The sequence below is a fragment of the Macaca thibetana genome, chromosome X, assembly GCF_024542745.1.
Source record: "Macaca thibetana thibetana isolate TM-01 chromosome X, ASM2454274v1, whole genome shotgun sequence".
In the NCBI taxonomy this organism is placed as follows: Eukaryota; Metazoa; Chordata; class Mammalia; order Primates; family Cercopithecidae; genus Macaca; species Macaca thibetana.
In genome coordinates, this window is record NC_065598.1 from 128,109,435 (window position 1) to 128,130,134 (window position 20,700).

The 20,700-nt window shown below is 41.2% G+C and overlaps 1 protein-coding gene across 1 annotated transcript in view; it reads right to left on the reverse strand.

The window, feature by feature from the left end:
* USP26 (ubiquitin specific peptidase 26) overlaps positions 1 to 15,333 on the reverse strand; it is a 75,346-nt gene extending 60,013 nt beyond the window's left edge. Inside the window, exons 1-3 of the mRNA XM_050777604.1 lie at positions 15,267 to 15,333; positions 9,607 to 9,695; positions 8,972 to 9,017 (exon numbers count right to left, since the gene is read on the reverse strand). The gene's annotated coding sequence lies outside the window, so the exon portion shown is untranslated. The remainder of the gene's footprint in view (positions 1 to 8,971; positions 9,018 to 9,606; positions 9,696 to 15,266) is intronic.
* Positions 15,334 to 20,700: the final 5,367 nt, after the last annotated feature.

A 20,700-nucleotide genomic window follows, 5' to 3' on the forward strand; every position in this document is an offset into this window, starting at 1 on the left:
AAAATAACTGAATGGCAAAAGCATTGGACATTTCTTTTGAATGCCCACATTCTAAAGCTGAAAGCCAGAGGGAGGAGTAGTGTCTGCAAAATGCCACAGTTTTATCTCTAGATATATATATATATATATATATATATATATATATATATATATATATATGTTCTTCCATATTCGCTGGCTGTATCTTGGGCCACATAATGAAAGTCCCAGACCTGTGATATCCCTTGGGTTGCTTGTCCAGTTGGGGAGATGTTGAAGCAGAGAGAGAAGTAGGAAGGGAGAAGCGGACAGGAGACAGTGCCTTGAACATACATGGCCCACATCACCTTTCACATCAAAGGCCTTTGTCTTCCTATTTGCTTTATTGTCATCCTCAAAAGCAGCTCTACATAGTGCCGCTGTTCACAGCCCTCTCCCTACCTCTAGGCTGTAGGTCCTTGATGGTAAGAAACCATTCTTATGTGTTATTCCATGTTTCCTGATCCCCTTTATCTGGGGATCCAACCTCTGTAATACTTCTCCCCTGTAACTCTTCCCCCCTCAGACAGACAACAAAAGTGGCCAGAGAACCACATCTCAAATCCTTTTAGTGCTCTCATATTCTTCTGAGCAGTTTTCAGTAGTTTTTTCCACAATCACAAAACCACATGTAGCTTCTGGATAAACAAAGTGATTAAGAAATGGAGGAATTATGGTAGGTTAAGGAACTATTATTTTTGTGAGTAAACCTCCTGGAGCTATTTGAGTATCTAAACTCCACACATGTAGAAGTTTGATAGAAATTGAAACAAAACGCAAACCTCTAGCTCCTAACTGGTTTGTATACCCAATGAGTAACTAGCTAACCTCTACTCTGAAGAGCCCTGCACAGAAAGACTGCAGGAAATGCATGTCAGTCCCATAGCTGGACTCTCAGTGACCAAGAGGTAGATATTTTGGGATCACTTCTGACTCATTAGAACACCGTGAAAAATAAGAGTTTCAAAAAATGCCTACATGTGATAAGTAAAATGAAATGAGACAGTAGGGTCAATGCGCTATGAGAGAACCCCTCATTTTAATAAAATAATCATTACAGCCCTTGATTCTACTAACAAGTGACAAAATAAGGTAGTAAGAAGGGAGAAAAAGCTTTTCAAGGTAAGGGCAATATTTATGTCATTAAGATGCATCAAGTTACCTTCTACTCTGGGTATAGGTATAATGAATCCAGTCAAACTATGGACAAGCAACATTTGGAAATTAGATAAAATTGATTCCTAGACTCGAGTAAAAGTTCAAGGTGAGGGGAGGAGGCGAGGAGCAGACTCAGATGGAAAACAAGTCATTATCAACTCCTCTGGAATACCAATGAACCTCAGTTTAGTTAAAGCATTTTTCTGTGGAATTTTATAAACATTCCTCTGTGATCCCTTGATGTTTCCAAGCTAACTTACATGTGCAAATGGAGGACAGGTTTAAGTAATGGCCAAAAATGAGAGAGGCTGACAATTGGTAGCTGGACAGTGTTTTCTGCTTAATAGAGGAATCAAATATCCATTGGGTTTAAATACCCAACTAACCTGTGCTTACACTAACCAGGTGTGTAGGGTGACTTCGTTTTGATCAAAAGTCCAAGGGAACAGAGGGCTTGTTGGGTTTTGGGTTTCCTGATGGCTTGGTGCCAGCTATGGATTTACTTGATAAGGCCCAGTTTCTTTGTGCACATATTTGAATTAAATAAGCGCCTTTGATGGACAAGGCCTCTAACTGGTTTTAATTAACACTCATATAGGCTGTGAGAACCTTCATCTGCATCCATTTTGTTTGTTTTGTGAGTCAAAATAATACATATTTTTAAAATGCTTCTCATCTGTGACTTATGTATATCCTTACCTCCGCAAGATCCTGAGAGGCAAGCACTTAGCAAGCAGCCCAGGTTAAAGCAGAAACAGGGAATCTATTGGAAAGAGGTCAAAATTAGGGGAAAAAAAGAAGTTGCTCTAAGCAGCAGTCTATACATACTCCTTTGTGTACTATAAATACTTCTTCTTGCTCTCTTCCCACCATGCTTCCAGTTCCCTATCCCTTCTACTGAAGTCCTTGCCCCGTCATCAATCACTATATCACCAGAAGAAGGACCCGTGCAAGGAGAGCAGAGCCTCTATCCTGACTCTGGGAGGAGAGCTCAAGCCAAAGTACACAGGTCTTCTGTTTGAGAAATCTGGCACTACGAGGCTCTCCTGAAGTACTTGTGGCTATCCAAAGGGCTTATGCAGTATTCCACTCCAATGGCCTGGAGATTCTGCCTGATCCAGCCACAGTACAGCACCCTCATCAGCTCCTTCTAGGCCTTGAGCACAACTTATTTATTTATTTATTTATTTATTTATTTAGTCTCACTCTGTCACCCAGGTTGGAGGGCAGTGGTGCGATCACAGCTTACTGCAGCCTCAACCTCCCAAGCTCAAATCATCCTCCCACCTCAGCCTCCCAAGCTGCTAGGACTACAGGCATGACACCCCAGCTAATTTAAAAAAATTTTTTGTAGAGATGGGGTCTAGCCACATTGTCCAGGCTGCTCCCAAACTGCTGTGCTGAAGCTGCCCAAAGTGCTGGGATTACAGGCGTAAGCCACCCGGCCCGGCCTTGGGCAGAGCTTTTTTTTTTTTTTTTTGAAACGGAACCTCACTTTGTCACCCAGGTTGGGGGACAGTGGTGCGATCTTGGCTCATGGCAACCTCTGCCTCCCAGGTTCAAGAGATTCTCCTGCCTCAGCCTCCCAAAGTACTGGGATTACAGGTGTGAGCCACTGTGCCTGGCCCATAACTTCTTAAATTGTATCTACACACAAACACATATAAGTGTCTTTTGTCCCCTTTATTTTTTATTTTTTAAATTTTTTTATTTCCATAGGTTATTGGGGAATGGGTGTTGTTTGGTTACATGAATAAGTTCTTTAGTGGTGATGTGTGAGATTTGAGTGCACCCAACTCCTAAGCAGTATACCCTGCACTCAATTTGTAGTCTTTTATCCCTCACTCCCTTCCCACCCTTTCCTCCTAAGTCTCCTAAGTCCATTGTTGTGTCATTTTTTTTTTTGAGACGGAGTTTTACTCTGTCACCCAGGCTGGAGTACGGTGGCACAATCTTGGTTCACTGCAACCTCTGCCTCCAAGGTCCAAGTGATTCTTGTGCCTCAGCCTCCCGAGTAGCTGGGATTACACATGACTGCCACACCTGGCCAATTTTTGTATTTTTAGCAGAGACAGAGTTTTCCCATGTTGGCCAGGCTGGTCTTGGACACCTGACCTCAGGTGATCCGCCTGCTTCAGCCTCCCAAAGTGTTGGGATTACAGGCATGAGCCACTGCGCCTGGCCCACTGTGTCATTCTTATGCCTTTGCATCCTCATAACTTAGCTCCCACTTATGAATGAGAACAATGTTTGGTTTTCCATTCCTGAGTTACTTCACTCAGAATAATAGATGCCTCACTTAAACCTGAGGTCCTTCACTAGGAGGCAGCTTATTCCTAGTACCAATTCCACACACTAAGAATAGAAATGTGAACAAGACATAGAAAGCCTCTCTCATTTGTGTTTACATCAATGGGCAGCCCTACAACTAGTCTGCATCAAGCCAAATGAACAGAACTGCAACTGTTCCTACAAGGATCCAACAAGGTCTTTTCACCACTCCTATATATGCTGCTACTGAAGTCATACAGACATTACATCTGCATTAACCATACAACTTGTTAAATGCTACACTGTACAATGCTTTTTAGAACATTAGATTCAAAGAAAACTAGAACCTTTAAAATAAATTCACTGAATTTTTATGTCTTTCCCAATTGTGTGCATAATATTTGAGTCTGGAAACATGGACTAGAGTCAGATACCTGAATGAGAAAGCATAAATTTACAGCAGGTCCTCAAATAAGGTCATTTTCTACAACACTGTTTCCTTATAAAATTGATGAGGAAAAAAATAATCAACTCCCGGCTGGGGCTGCTGTCTGTGTGGAGTCTGCATGAGTTTTCTCCAGGTACTCATTTCCTCCCACATCCAGAAGATGTGTACATTGGGCTAACTGGCATGCCTAAATGGTCCCAGTGTGAGTCAGTGCGGGTGTGTGTGTGAGTGCACCTGGTGATGTAATGTCCTGCCCAGGGTTGGTTCCAGCCTTGCACCCTGAGCTGCCGGGATAAGCTCCAGCCACCTGTGACTGCTTGAACCGGAGTAAGTGGGTTAGAAAATGACTCAACGAATGAATATAAGATATTGTAAAATAAAAATTCAGAAAGTCCATGATAATCATACAAATGCACAACAATAAACGATGCTGTACTAAAGTGCTCAGTGAGCTTGCCACATTTGTGATTGTTTTTGAACTGCATGGTGGTAGGAGATGCTTCTTAGAATTTTCACTTGGCAAATGTTGCTTCCTAAATGTAAACCCACCATCACGGCTGGGAATGGTGGCTCATGCCTATAAAACCAGCACTTTGGAAGGCTGAGGTGGGAGGATTGTTTGAGGCCAAGAGTTAAAGATCAGCCTGGGCAATGTGGTGAGACCTTGTCTCCACAATTTTTTTTAAAAGAATTAGTCAGGCATGGTGGCACACACCTGTAGTCCCAGCTACTCTGGAGGCTGAGGTGGGAGGATCACTTGAGCCCAGGAGTTTGAGGCTGCAGTGAGCCATGTTTACATCACAGCACTCCAGCCTGGGTGACACAGCAAGATCCCAACTCTCACAAAGTAATAAAAATAAGGCCAGACGCAGTGGTTCACGCCTATAATCCCAGCACTTTGGGAGGCCGAGGCGGGTGGATCACTTGAAGTCAGTTCAAGACCAGCCTGAACAACATGGTGAAACACCGTCTCTACTAAAAATACAAAAAAATTAGCCAGGCATCATGGCAGGAGCCTGTAATCCCAGCTACTCGGGAGGCTGTGGCAGAAGAATCGCTTGAACCCGGGAGGCGGAGTTTGCAGTGAGCCGAGATCACACCACTGCACTTCAGCCTGGGTGACAGAGTGAGACTCCATCTCAAAAAAAAAAAAAAAAAAAGTAACAATAATGAAAACAAACCCACCACCACAATGACCACCATGACTCACTGATTCACCAAGAGTTGGGTAATTATTGTATCTTGTTTTTGTTAACCTTTCTTAAAGGTATAGATAGCTCAACTTTATTTCAATGTTTAATAGTAAAAGTGTTTTCAGTCTTTATTTAGAAGTTTGGTGATGTTTTCATGACCAGAAATATATGCCATGGAGACCTAACTCTTGCTTATATCCATCAGCCAATGGTAAATTTGGTTTTGTCATAAGTAATTTTGCTTCAAAAATTGCAGTTCCCTAGAACTTATTGAAGACATTAAGTGAGGACTTACTCTACTTACTAAAATTCAATATAAAGACTCCTTATTACAACAAATATGGATATTTTTCATAGAAAGATTAGTTAGAAGAACATCAAAATGTTAGCAGTGGTCATAATTCTAAGCAGTTCAATTGCCAGTAATTTTTAATTTATTCAGTGCTGTGGAAGAGCTGGCTCATATGAGGTGGTAAGTGCACATCTCTTCCAAAATCTGCATTCAGTGTGACAACACTTGAAATTGGTGGCGGTGGAATTATTTACACCTTAGAAATTGACAAATGCCACATATCAGGTTTTTTCTCTTCTTTTGGAGAGCCACTTGTTAAACAAAAAGCATACCACTTTTTGTAGTCTCTAGACTTTCCTTGTGAGCACATAAAAATACTAATTTGAGGTTACTTTTAAAGAAAAAGAAATTTGAGCAAATTAATCTTTGTGTGTATAGCACGTTTTCATGAAGTATTAAGGAAAATATGTGTTTTTTCCATAAAAGATCTATGAACCCAAATAGCCTTGCCCTAAAATTTCCACTATAATTTAATCTCTCTCCTGTATCCATATAAACAAGCATGAAAACATGAATTTGGAGAGAGGAAATCACACCAAGAATTTACAGCACGTTAAAATTTCAAGGCCAGGTATGGTGGCTCACACTTGTAATCCCAGAATTTTGTGAGACTAAGGTGAGAGGATAGCTTGAGGCCAGAAGTTCCAGACCAGCCTGGGAAACATAGGGACATCCCATTTCAACAAAAAAAGTAAAAAATGAGCTAGGCATGGTGGCATATGCCTCTAGTCCTAGCTGCTCAGGGGGCTGAGGCATGAGGATTGCTTGAGCCCAGGAGTTCAAGACTGCAATGAGCCGTGATCATGCCACTGCACTCCAGCCTGGGTGACAGAGTGAAACCCTGTCTCAAAAGTTTTTCTTTCAAATAATTAGTAACCATTGACAGAGTAGACCCCAGATGAGTTAAAGCAGCAGTCCCCAACCTTGTTGGTACCAGGGATCAGTTTCGTGGAAGACAATTTTTCCATGGACCGGGGGTGAAGGGATGGTTTTGGGATAAAACTGGATCCACTTCAGGATCATCAGACATTAGATTCTCCTAAGGAATGTGCAACCTAGATCCCTTGCATGTGCAGTTTATGATAGGGTTCGTGCTCCTATGAGAATCTAATACAGCTGCTGAGCTGACAGGAGGTGGAGCTCAGGTGGTAACGCTCGCTCGCCCAGCTGCTTACCTCTCGCTGTGTGGCCTGGTTCCTAACAGGCCACCGCCCAGTACCAGTCCACGGCCCAGGGTTTGGAAACCCCTGAGTTAAAGGGCAAAGGACTGGACCTCTCAGGAATCAAGAAGCCAGGTCCCACTTTAAGTTCTGAATAGGGTCACTTTCACCTTTCCTAGGTTTCTACCTCTTGGGGTTTTCTGCCCAGAGATTAACCCTTTTGGATTCCTCTACCTTGTGACTTACTTTTAAAATGCCAATACTTAGAGAAACTACCAAAGAAGAGACCCAAGATGACTGTGAAGAGCAGTGGGTAGAACAAGGGTGTGCAAAAGGAGAAGGTGTCACAGTTATAGTTAGGATTCACATATTTTTTTGGTCTAGCAAATGAGCTAAGGTCACCATCAGACCACTTGATGAAGGAACTTGGTAGCAAAGCTCCATTAAGTGGTTTTAGGTAGAGTTTTTTTTTCTAAATAACTCTGGCCCCAGTTTTTCCTGGATGGGAAATAACAACAATGATTTCCACCTTCCATGGCTTTAAAGTAATTTAGCCATTTACAGGGATAAATCAAAAGGCTTTGAAATGTCAATGTGCTATGTAACAGACACTAGTTTCTAATAAAAAAGAAATGTGGATTTTTTTTTTACTTTGTTTGGGTGAACTTCAGGTTACATGATGCTACCAGAATAAAATATGTGCTAACAGAAAAGTAGAGGAATCACAGGTATCTACTGAAACTAAAGGTTAAAAGATACTCTTAGGATAGTGCATATTTATATTTAGCATTTATTCCTCCATTTCTTACATTGTCAAGTGTCTTCACCTAATCTTCAATGAACTAATCACAACCCAAAAGTGACTTTTTATAGGCGAGGAAAGAAATTTCTAGGACTGCTAGTTAATAGGCACCTTCCATCCCAGATAGCTAGAGTCCTGCTGAATGCTGAACTATGATGCTAGCCTCAGTGTAATGTGTCCTAGCATTGTGTCCTAGAACAGAACTCAGCTCAGAGCAAGAAAAAATCTGAGATCCTTAGCCAGATTACAGGGTTGTGGCTTCCCAAGACAAAACAGTATAATCTATGAGGAATGTGCTATACCTGAGAAAGGAAAGAAAATAAATAAAGGAAGGTGGGAGAGGTGCTAAACCAAGCACTGTATGTCCTCCCTCCAATATGTGCATTCAGGAAATGGAGAGCTCATTCACGAGTGCCTATTGTGTACTAGATGCATTACAAAGATTATGACACTTGATTCTTACAAAATTCTGACAGCAAAGAAGGATTCCTGTTTTGCAGATAAGGAAAACTGAGGCCCAAAGAGTTAGGAACTAAGGATAGAAAGTTACTGATGGCCAGGTGCAGTGGCTCACCCCTGTAATCCCAGCACTTTGGGAGGCTGAGGTAGGAAGACTGCTTGAGCCCAGGAGTTTGAGAACAGGCTGGACAACACAGTGAGACCCCACTCTACAGAAAATAAAAAATTAGCTGAGTGTGGTGTCACACACATGTAGCCCCATTTACTCAGAAGGCTGAAGTTGGAGGATCACTTGAGCTCAGGAGTTCGAGAACAGCCTGGGCAACATAGTGATACCCCATTCTATAAAAGGTAAAAACTTAGCTGAGCATGGTGACACACACACAAGTAGCCCCATTTTCTCAGGAGGCTGAGGTTGGAGGATCACTTGAGCCAAGGAGTTTGAGAACAGCCAGGAGTTCTACAAAAAATAAAAAATTAGCTGAGCATAGTGACATATCTGTAACCCCAGTTAAGAGGCTGAGGTGGGAGGATCACTTGAGTTCAGGCGGTCAAGGCTGCAGTGAGCTGTGATTGCACCACTATGCTCCAGCCTGGGTAACAGAGTGAGACCCTGTCTCAAGAAAAACCAAAAAAAAGGAAAGAAAGTCAGTTACTGGTAAATCAGGCTTAAACTGAGGTCTGTCTTACTCCAAAGCAATCCAAGAGGCAATTTACAAAGCACCAAGAGTGAAAACTACATAATGCAGGCATTTACTCTACAGATGTTATTAATAAGTAAAAATCATAAGGCTTACTGTTAAATGGCTGCAGGGAAAGACCACATTCCAGAACATATGCCATAGCAGGCAACGACTCCAGAAGTGTAGACTTTGGTTAGAAGATCCCCACTCTGAGGTATGGTATTCCCGTGTACTGAAAGCTTGAATCCCAAATTGATATGAAATTCTATCATTCATTAGAAAGGAATTTTGACCCAGTTACTGTATACTTTGCCTGAAAATTGACAGCAATGGTGAAATCAAGTTCAGACACAGGACCTCTACATGTTTGAAAGAAACATATCAGATAGCAATTTAGGGGGAACAGCACAGATACAGGAACGCTTACCAATCAACCCTTGTGGTTGGCTGCTGTATAGAACAGAGACTATCACCTGGACGGGCACAAGAGAGAGCATTTATTATATGGGAGCATTCAACATAACCCAAATAACATTAGCACTTTTTGTCATGATCTATTTACCCAAATTCATTCATCCCACTGTACTTCTTTTGTGTAACAAGACAGGAAACACAAGGGTCAGGGAGCCTTAGCATGCAAACCCCAAATCTTTGTCCCCAGCTTCCAATGCCTGAATTCACTGACAATTTTTAACAATGTCACGAAGCGTGAAAATACTATGTTAGAAACCAGCTGAGCTGCGAGACTACTGCCTTAGAGTGAAAATGAGCCCAGTGTCTTTCAGACTCAGAAACTGGAGCCTTGTGGTACCAGCAATGTCTGCAGAGCAAGGAAATGGACAACAATGTATGGAACAGTAAACATCTGAAGGAGTAATAACCTACATATTACTTTAATTGCTGGCGTATACCTTCAGGACCCCTAGCAAATAAATGTCACAAGTGGAGCGGGCTGGCAGACTACCATTCCCTGACACCTACTTGGTCCTCGGGAACTATCTTTTCCCTCTTTGTATAGATAAGGCTAGCTTTCAAATTACCTTCAGACCCACATTCTCATACCTGAAACAAAGGCACCTGCAGCACTCCGCACTCCTCAACTCCTGAAGTTTTCCACAATCCAGTGCAGTCCCTCCTGCTGCTGTCTCTTACTGGTTTTCAAAAAAATAGAAGTAAAGATCAGAACTTTGGTGTTAAAAAGTCAAAATCAGGTTTATTTGAAATCAGAACAATCTAAGTTTGTCAATGTCCCTGTAACAGCAGCACCCACGGTGTACATGAGGAACACAATTAAGAAGTAGAAAAAGATGCCCCTGTCTAATGAAAGGTTGTAGAAACAAAGTCAGTATCATGGAGTGAGTCAGCAGTGCTTAGGAAGAGTGACTACCACTGTTGGTAGTCCCTATCTCTAGGACTCTAGGAAGGGGTTTCAATACCATCATTAATGATGCACAGGGGACAGGAGGAGGGGGGCTGCCCTTCATAAGACACTAGTCACCTCACACAATGTAAGGACACCTTGAACTTGTCTAGGTGATCTTGACAATTGATTCCAGTTCCATCCTTTTCACATTACAGACCCATAGGTTCACTGGTGCTGGACTTTTCCATCACAGGTTCTGAAGGAGATGGTGACTGTATGAATCTGCCAAGAGACTTGCCTGTGGATGGACAGCCCAGCACCACTGCAGGAAAAGTATGGAACTTGGAACTCATTTTGGTGGGTGACTGGAGCACACTTCCTTTTCCACTTATTCAGAGAAACTTCTGAAAATGGTTGGTCGGATCAAGGTACCCAATCATGGAGGATGAAAAATAATATAATAGGAACTGCATCAATCTTGTGGTTACAAGATCAGACAAGACTACTGCTTCAGAGGTTTGACTGTCCCTTCAAAATAAACTATAGTTCATCTTGCTTTAATCAAACATTATGGGGGAATTATATATTAAGCTAATAGGCAATATCTCAGCTTCTAGAAGGGGAAGTCTCAAAGACGTCAGTTGATTGTATTCATTACCATGGTGAAAGAGACTCATACAGGATCACAGATAACAAATTTTTTGAAATCGGAGGTTTGAGTTGTTCACCAGGTTATACAATAGCATTCTCATGGTGTATTCATGTCAGTAATTAGTAACACAGTAAGTTAGAAAACCATGGACTTCAGAAGGAAGCTAGTATCATTTAGGATAATTTCACGAATAATTGCAACCATTAAATAATGTTGGTGCCATCTGACACTGAGAATAGATCTTCAAAGAAATAATCCACAAACGTTTACAGTTGCTAATATTTGCTTTTGTGGGTATACTCTTTGGAAAATATCCCCTCTAGGATTCTACGGGCAAAGTGAACACAACAAAAGTGCCTTCAGCCTAACACCTGGATCTAAATTCTACATTCTAGGCTTAGATTATTATTTAAGGTCTAGAGCTCTGCTCAAAAAGTCAGGATCTGTGAGGCTAGTTAATATCCTAATTCCTGAAATCTTGGCACCTTAGATTAGCAAAGGCAGAGGTAGCTTTCATTCTTTCCAACAACTGATTTTTCAGGTTTCTAAATTCAATCTAGAAGGATATTTGGAAAACACCAACTTTCTACCAATAAAGGTACTAATAAGTCATTCAGATGCTAGATAATATATGTAATTCAAATCCAAATCAAGACTAAGCCAGGCTAGGCCAGCTACTGTGGCTCACACCTGTAATCTCAGTACTTTTGGAGGTTGAGGCAGGTGAATCTTGAACCCAGGAGTTGGAGACCAGCTTGGGCAACATGGCAAAACCCCGTTTCTCAAAAACAAAAAGAAAAACAAAACAAAACAACAACAACAAACCAGGCATTGTGGTGTGCACATCCCAGCTACCAGCTACTTGGGAGGCTGAGGTGGGGGGATTACTTGAGCCCAGGAAGGCAGAGGTTGCAGTGAGCTGAGATCACTGCCACTGCACTCCAGCCTGGGTGACAGAGTGAAACCTCTCTCTCTCTCAAAAACAAAATTAAAATTAAATAAACATTTTAATCAGTATCCAGAAAAATTACTAGATTAAATCATTCAACAAATATTACTTGAGTGCCTGCTATATATCAGGCACCATTAGAGACACCACGTTTACAGCAAGGAAGAAAAAAGTTCTTGCCCCCATGGAGCTTAAAGTCTATTGAGGAGGAAGAAAAATTACCAGGCGTGGTAGCACATGCCTATAGTCTCAGCTACTCAGGAGGCTGAGATGGAAGGATCGCTTGAGCCCAGAAGTCAAGGCTGCAGTGAACCACGATGGCACCACTGCAATCTAGCCTGGGCGACAGAGTGAGATGCTATGTCCAAAAAGGAAAAAAAAATCCTCAACTCTCATAGCATTACTTAACAGACAATGTCAAAAAAGAAATATAAGCCAGGTGCAGTGGCTCACATCTGTAATCCGAGCACTTTGGGAGGCCAATGGGAGTGGATCGCTTAAACCCAGGAGTTGGGGATCAGCCTGGGCAACATGGCAAAATTCCATCTCTATAAAAAATACAAAAATTAGCTAGGCAAGTTGGCATATGCCTTCAGTCCCAGCTACTCAGGAGACTGAGGTGGAAGGATCACTTGAGCCCAGGAGGTCGAGGCTGTAGTGTGCCATGAGCACTCCACTGCACTCCATCCTGGATAACAAAACCAGACCCTGTCTCAAAAAAAAAAAAAAAAAAAAAAAAAGAGTAAACCAGGCCAAAGACTAATAAGTAAATTCAATCAGCACCATTTTAAAAAATACTTGCACTTTATCCTCAAAGCAAAAATCTGGTTTCTCAGTGATCACGCTCGTCAAGTTTTTGAGAGAGACTAAAGTTTTCCTTTAATTTTAATTATCCCACTGAATACACAATAGGAGTCACAAAATGGCAGTAGGAATGTAAAGAAGCCAGTGCTGCCAATTTAAAACGGCTGCCCTTTAAGTGTTACTTGTGGCACTGTGGCACACTGCGTGGCTAAGGGACAGGGCTGGTGCATGCCAGCAAGGGAGTGAGCAGAGGATCCAGAAGGATCTAGAAGGGTCTACTTCCATTTTCTCTCCTAACCTGGCCCTAGACAACTTCTGTCCTCCTTATTCATAAATATAAACCTTTTTTTTTTTTTTTCCTGGGAAGGAACACCTGGGAAAGAGGACCTATGCCAAAATGTCTAAATACCATTATATTAAACACACAACTATACTGTACAATAAAATTCAGATGAGGCAACATGACTTCCAACGGCTGTTCACTGCCAGAAAATAAACATTCGATCTTACAGTTAATTTCCTCATTTACACATTGAAATACCTCAGTCTTTTAAAGGAAACGTATGCAAAAGACTCGAGCAGAATTGAATACACTGAACCTCAACACACAATTGTTCCAGGATATGATATCCCAAAAAACTTTCTGCAGTGGCTGGTGATTGGCACTTGTGACAATTTTGTGTCCTAAAACAAGCTCTCAGGCAAATTAGCAATGTGTGCATTTTTACATTAAAAATACCACAAAAGGGCTGGGCACGGTGGCTCACGCCTATAATCCCAGCACTTTGGAAAGCCAAGGAGGGCGGATCACCTGAGGTAAGGAGTTCAAGACCAGTCTGGCCAACTTGGTGAAACCCCATGTCTACTAAAAATAGAAAAATTAGCTGCGCATGGGGGCAGGCGCCTGTAATTCCAGCTACTTGGGAGGCGGAGGCAGCAGAAATCGCTTGAACCCGGGAGGCAGACGTTGCAGTGAGCTGGGATCATGCCACTGTGCTCTAGCCTGGGCGACAAAACAAGACTCTGTAAAAAAAAAAAAAAAAAAAAAAAAAAGGAAAGAAAGAAAAGAAAAGAAATTCCACAAAACATTCTTTCAATTAGAAAATTCTTTTCGTTATTTGTAAATTGAAGATAATACAAAACTTCACACAAAATTTATGAAAAGGACTAGGACCCACATTTAATGGAATAAAATGCTACCAAACACATAATTCCTCTGTAAAATAAAATTCCAAATTCCATTAAATGGCAGCCAATGATAAGACAATTAAGTGCAGTCACTGCTGCAAAACATTAAGGACACAGCCAGATGATTAAATTGTGCGTTTGTAAATCAAGATCACTCCAAAACTTTTATTTCATAAGGAAATTAATGAAGAAGAAACACGACCAGAATTTGGACAAACAAAATTATACCAAATAGGCCGTTCTGTTATAAAATGCACTCAAATCGACCATTAATTTCCTCTACTGCAAACTGAAACATGTACAAAACCTTTCATAGGAAACCTATGAAGTTTCCAATGCCAACAATATTTTTTTAAGAGACAGGATCTCTCTCTCTCACCTAGGCTGCAGTACAGTGGCGCAGACGCAGCTCACTTCAGCCTCGTCCTCCTGGGCTAAAGAGGTTCTCATATGTGGCCAAGACTACTCAGGGACACTACATCTGACTATTCATTTATTTTTTTATTTTGAGATGTAGTCTCACTGTGTCACCCAGGCTAGAGTGCGGTGGCATAATCTCAGCTCACTGCAACCTCCGTCTCCTGGTTTCAAGTGATTCTCCTGCCTCAGCCTCCCCAGTAGATGGGATTACAGGCACATGTCACCACGCCTGGCTAATTTTCACATTTTTAGTGGAGACGGGGTTTCACCATGCTGACCAGGCTGGTTTCGAACTCCTGACCTCAGGAGATCCACCCACTTCAGCCTCCCAAAGTACTGGGATTACAGGCGTGAGCCACAGTGCTCAGCCTAATTTTTTCTTTTTTTAAAAATTTTTAATTTTTTTTGTGTGTGTATAGAAATGAGGTCTCCCTCTACTGCTCAGGGTGGTCTCTAACTCCTGGACTCAAGCCACCTTCCCACCTCCCAAAGTACTGGGATTACAAACACTAGCCACCAAAGCTAGAGAGTCAGAGCATCCATATTGTTTACAAACATCAACTGCAATTAAGATCAAACTTTTAAAGGTAAATGCATGAAAAATATGAGAAGCATTCTTGGTGGAATACAATTAAATTCACAACTATACTGTATAAAAAATGCAAAATAGCCAGTGACCAACAGGAGGCTATCTGAAATTGTCAATGAACAATTCCTGCACTGACCAGACATTTTCAAGTTTTAAATACCAGAAAACTTTTCTTTTCTTTTAAAGTTAGTGGATGAGAGAACCGATTCCAAAAGATAACCACAAATATCACATTTTTAAAAGAAAAAAATACAAACAACATTTTACTCACATAAGCTAATGGCCATTAACTGTTCTAATACCGTGGACAATCCCTCCCAGTGGGAAGGTGATTCTTTCCAGGTCCAAAATAACAGAAAGAGAGGCCAGGCGTGGTGACTCATGCCTGTAATTCCAGCAGTTTGGGACAATGAGGCCGGTGGATCACCTGAGGTCAGGTGTTGGAGCTCAGCCTGAGCAATATGGTGAATCCCCGTCTCTACTAAAAATACAAAAACTAGCCAGGCGTCATGGCAGGTGCCTGTAATCCCAGTTACTCAGGAGGATGAGGCAGGAGAATCTCTTCAACCCAGGTTGCAATGGGCCGAGATCGTGCCACTGCACTACAGCCTCCACGACAGAATGAGATTCCATCTCAAAAAAAAAAAAAAAAAGAAAAAGAAAAAGTATACTACTACATTTCATATAGCCACATATAAAAAGCACACAACAAATATCTATCAGTAACTATTACAAATGAAAAGCAAATTGACCTTACAATAGTTCGTGGGAGAAGTCGACACCCCTGACACGCCAACGCTCCACCACGAGCCCACTTAACGATCCAAAACAAAATGGGCCCCGCCACAGGGGGCAGGCTTCTTTTATTGCGGGTGTATGGCTCCACCCCCAAGGATCCTGATTGGTTGTGACTGAAACAATTGACCCAAATACTGTCCACTCCCACCTTCTCTATAACAGGAAAGTCAGTCCACACCCTGGGCCTTTGCTCCTCATTGGTGGGAAGGATTATTGCTTGGAGGTTTTGCACGTGCAGTGGCAGGAACCGCCACTTCCGTTTCCTGTGGGGAACAGAAGGAAAAAACTATCACTAAGTAACTCCCACGAGACTTTCAGCGTGGTTCCCACAATGAATTCAAATAACGCGCTAACCGCTTTTACATTTTTTGCATATTATTGCCTTGAACGGGAAAGATCTTCCCAGCCATTTCTACCATTGGGATGAGACTCAATTCGTAGCAGGGAATTGAAACCCGCCCCTCAGCATTTATGTTTGGGAAAAAGGAATGGGTGTGATGTCAGGGCAGGGATTTCCAGTGAAAAATGAACCTAAATAGCTGCACACCTAACAATCGTGCATAGTAATTAAGGCATTAAATTGGGAATGGTGCCGCCATTGCAGACCAGTTAAACAGAATGGGCATTGAACTAAGTGAGCATAGGCAATTAGGAAAGAGTTTATGTGACTGGGAGAATGGATGTGGGTGATAAGAGGATTGAGGAAGGGGATCACGAGTAGAACCAGGAAATGGCCATACTAGCGTTTGAATCCATGACCCTCTAGCACCAATGTCTGTGTCGTAGATCACTATTTAAGAGTAATCAGCCTCCTACTGGAATGTCCTTTCCCTCCATCTCTGCCCACCAATTAGGTCCCAGCTCAAATGCAGCCTCTCCATGATGCATTCACTGATCCTTTCCCTCTCTTAACAGGCCCTCTCTTGCTGCTACCAGTAGGGAATATGGGAAAACATTAGAATCGGGGTGCAAGGGAGTACTGTCAGCACTGGCATCAGTTAGCACTGGGCTGGATGTGGCGAGAAGGACCCAGATGTGTACTGGGATGTTTGCCTTTGTTAGATTGCAGAAATTCTGCAAAATCCAGCGCAGAAAATAAACTAGCCCATACCTGTCTCCTGACTGGTCAGAGAATTATAAATTTAGACTACAGTTGAAAGTAAACTTGGTAAGGCTGGGCGTGGTGGCTCATGCCTGTAATCCCAGCACTTTGGGAGGCCGAGCAGGTGGATCACCTGAGGTCAGGAGTCTGAGGCCATCCTGGCCAACATGGTGAAACCACATTTCTACTAAAAGGGTGAAAAATTTAGCTGCGCTTGGTGGCGCGTTCCTGTGATCCCAGCTACTCGGGAGGCTGAGGAAGGAGAATCCCTTGAATCTCAACGGCAGAGGTTGCAGTGAGCTGAGATAGCGTCGCTGCACTCCAGCCTCGGCGACAGAGAGAGAGTCAATCCAAAGGAAAAGAAAAAAAAGCACCCCAAAATATAAGATAAAATGCAAAATCAGCTCCCTGGCAGTCACTGTGCTGTCCCTGCACCTGCTCAACCAATCGTGGCATGTATTTCCTTATTTTTAAGTGAAAACCATCACAAAGCCTTAGACAGCATACATGAGGGGACCAAAAGCAATATTTAAACAAATAAAATATTAGAGTCATCACTTTGGAAGGTAAAACACAACACTGTGACCAAATTCAGCTAAGGGACCCAAATTGTCTTAAATCCGAAGCCCTCTAGACTGTTTAAGTATGCTATTAAATAGATTAAAGTATACTACTTACTGAGCGTTGTGGCTCATGCCTGTAATCCCAGCACTTTGGGTGGCCGAGGCGGGTGAATCACCTGAGGTCAGGTGTTCGTGCCCAGCCTGAGCAATATGGTGAATCCCCTTCTCTACCAAAAATACAAAAACTACCTAGGCATGGTGGCACACACTTGTAGTCCCAGCTACTTGGAAGGCTGAGACAGAAGAATCCCTTCAACCCGGGTGTCGGGGGTTGCAGTGAGCCGCGATCACACCACTGCACTCCAGCCTGGGTAACAGAGTCAGACTCCATTTAAAAAAAAAAAAAAATGTAAGTAAGCCAAACAACAAACTTGGTAAACCAAGTAAGGTACAATAGCCCCCAGGATTGGTCAGAGCCAGGAATTCAACCTATGTTGTTAACCACATTTGAGGATGGGTAGGAAGAAACCATTAAGAGAAGAAACTAGAAGGTGTTTCCAATAAGATAAAGTGACTGAAATAAACAGGTGTACATGTACAGTAATGGGATGAGGTGGTATCTTCTGCTACTTCAGTTCTACTTAACTCTTCAGCGTTCTTCAAGTTGAAAGGACACCAAAGATTACATACTTCATTCCTCGGAGGCCCGTTGTTTTATGATTTAGATTGAATGCCCAAAGTGTGGTCTTCCATTTCATCCAAATCAGTTGGGAAGCTGCCTTTTTTATGTTATGGAGGTGAAATTCACATAACACACAGTTAAGCATTTTGAAGTGAACAATTCGGTGGTATTTAGTACATTTACAATGTGCAACCACCACCTCTACACAGTCTTGAAACATTTGGCCCACCCCAGAAGGAATCCCAGTAGCATTGTTTATAACATTCTCCTTCCCTTAGCCTCTGTAAACCACCAATCTGCTTTTCATCTTCATGAGTTTGCTTATTCTGGACATTTCACATAAATGGAATCACATACATGACCTTTCGTGTTTAGCCTTTTTCATTTAGTATACTGTTTTTGAGGTTTATTCATATTATAACATGTATCAGTCCTTTATTCCTTTTTATGGCTAAACAATATTGATTATATGTGGATACCAGAATTTCTTTATCCATTCACCCATTTATGAACATATGGACTGTATTCACCTTTTGTCTACTGTGATTAGTGCTGCTATGAATACTCATGTACATGTACTCAGAGGGCTTCTTAACCATGCAGGTTTTTCACTCCACTTTAACCCTTCTGAATCAGAATCTTGTGGATGGGGTCAGGTATCTACATTTTAAACAAGCATTCCAGGTGATTCTGATAGTTTCAGAATCATTTTGCTGAAGTTTGGGGTGGGAATCATAGTCTAGGTTGGGATTAAAAATAACCTACTGTAACTGTCCATGGACTGGGATGAAAAGAATTATACAGATATGCTAAGATGCTTCTAAAATTAAAACTTGGCTTTTGAAATACTGATTAATAATCCAAACATTTTATGAGGCTAGGATAACCTTGATAGCCAAACTCAGGAAATGACAGGAGAAGAAATATTATAGGCCAAACTGGCTTATAAACATTTTATGCTGAAGTCCTGAGTATAACATTACTAAATCAAACCCATCAGTATACAAAGCAGGTATTGTTTATCCCACTAATGCAGTGTAATTCAACTTTGGAAAACTGATCATAGTTCACCACATAAAAGCACTGAGCTACATATTTTCTATTCACCCAACCAAATTCATTCTTTACTTTCTCTATCTTGTTCTTTGTTACCTGAGGACCGACCTCTATGGACTACTGCATCATCCAGTCTGCCTTGTCTTTTGTCTTCAAGTTGTGTTAAACCACAGAGAAGCAGAGGTGAGAAATTTGAGAGGACATTAAAGAGGTCATTGCAGTGTCTGTATTCCTCCTCTAGAGTTACACTGCCTGCAAAAAAGCCCATCTCTCACAACTACAGATTTTCCTCATTCTAATAACTCCATTCTCTCCTCTTGTACCTTTATGGCTACTGGCAGTAACAGATTCCAATAGTTGCTAGACCCTGAGTTAATATCAAGTGTGTGCCACCATGCCTGGCTAATTTTTGTATTTTAGTAGAGACGGGTTTCCCCTTGTTGGCCAGGCTGGTCTCGAACTCCTGACTTCAAGTGATCTGCCTGCCTTGGCCTCCCAAAGTGCTGGGATTACAGGCATGAGCCACCATGCCTGGCCCAATTAATCTTCTGATAATGGTATGTGGTGCTCGTGAGGGCATTGAGCGATGCACACATTAATGGATAAAAACCATATGATCTATCGATAGTTGCAGAAAAAGCTTTGGGTAATGTCAACTCATTCATGTATTTTTAAAAGTCTCAGCAAGCATGAAATAGATAATAATCTTCTTAAACCAATAAAGGATATATAACAAAACCTTTTAAAAATATCAGAATGAATGGCAAAAATGTATAAATGTTCTCACCAAAAGCAGAAATAGAAGTAAGATAACTTCTATGGCTACTAATAGTCAACATTATATTGGAGGTGCTCACTATGGAATTGACCCCCCACCCATAAAGGGATGAAAATTGAAAATGATGAGAGAATTTTGCCATTAATTGTAGATACCATAATTGTCTATATGGAAAATGCAAGCATATCTACAATCAAACTATTTTAAATAATAAGAGTTTCATAACTTTGTTTTCTATTATATAACTGCTAAAAAATACCTATGGAAAACAAAATAAAGACAAGGACCTTTTGGAATAAATGAGCTAGTCTCATTGTTCAACTCATCATTTTAACTTTTTAAAATGTCATGTGAAATTTTTTGCCTGTCATGGGAAATAGACTTTCTAAAACTGCAAAATCTGTTCTCAATTGAGTACATGTTCTATTAAATTCATTTTTACTTTATCAGAAACTGTTGGTCATAATAGAGGATTTCAAAAATTTCTTTCTTTCTTTTTGTTTTTTGAGACCATTTCACTCTGTCACCCAGGCTGGAGTGCAGTGGTGTGATCTCAGCTCACTGCAACCTCAGTCTCTCGAGCTCAGGTGATCCTCCCACTTCAGCCTCTCGAATAACTGAGACTACACGTGCGCACCACCATGTCTTTCTAGTTATTTAAATTTTTTTGTAGAGATGGGGTTTCACCATGTTGCCCAGACTGGTCTGAAACTCCTGGGCTCGAACGATTCACCCACCTCGGCCTCCCAAAGTTCTGGGATGACAGGTATGAACCACCGTGCCTGGTCAAATTTATTTCAAATAGCATCACCTTACTTATCTGTTTACAATTACGTTCAATAGTTTCTGAAATTTCTAAAATCTCCCTTCCTTCCTTTTTTTCTTCACTGTTCACAGAAGATTCTTTAATTCTGAATTTGATAGTTATTTTGTTCTAATAATGTTAAAGACATGATAATTTTCTGCATTTTTCTATCTAAATTTCTGACTATTTTAAACTTTTAATTCCTTTCCACATGGATATTTCTCCTTTTCCTAAACATTGCACCACTTAGCTGTTTGTATGCCGTATTTGTCTAAAAAGTGTTTAGTATATATTTAAAATGTTTATTATTAATTAATATAATATTTAACAAGTAAAAATATAGCAAAGATTTGATTAATTTATGTGACTTAAATTCATTCATATAAGTTATAATAGTTAACAAATAT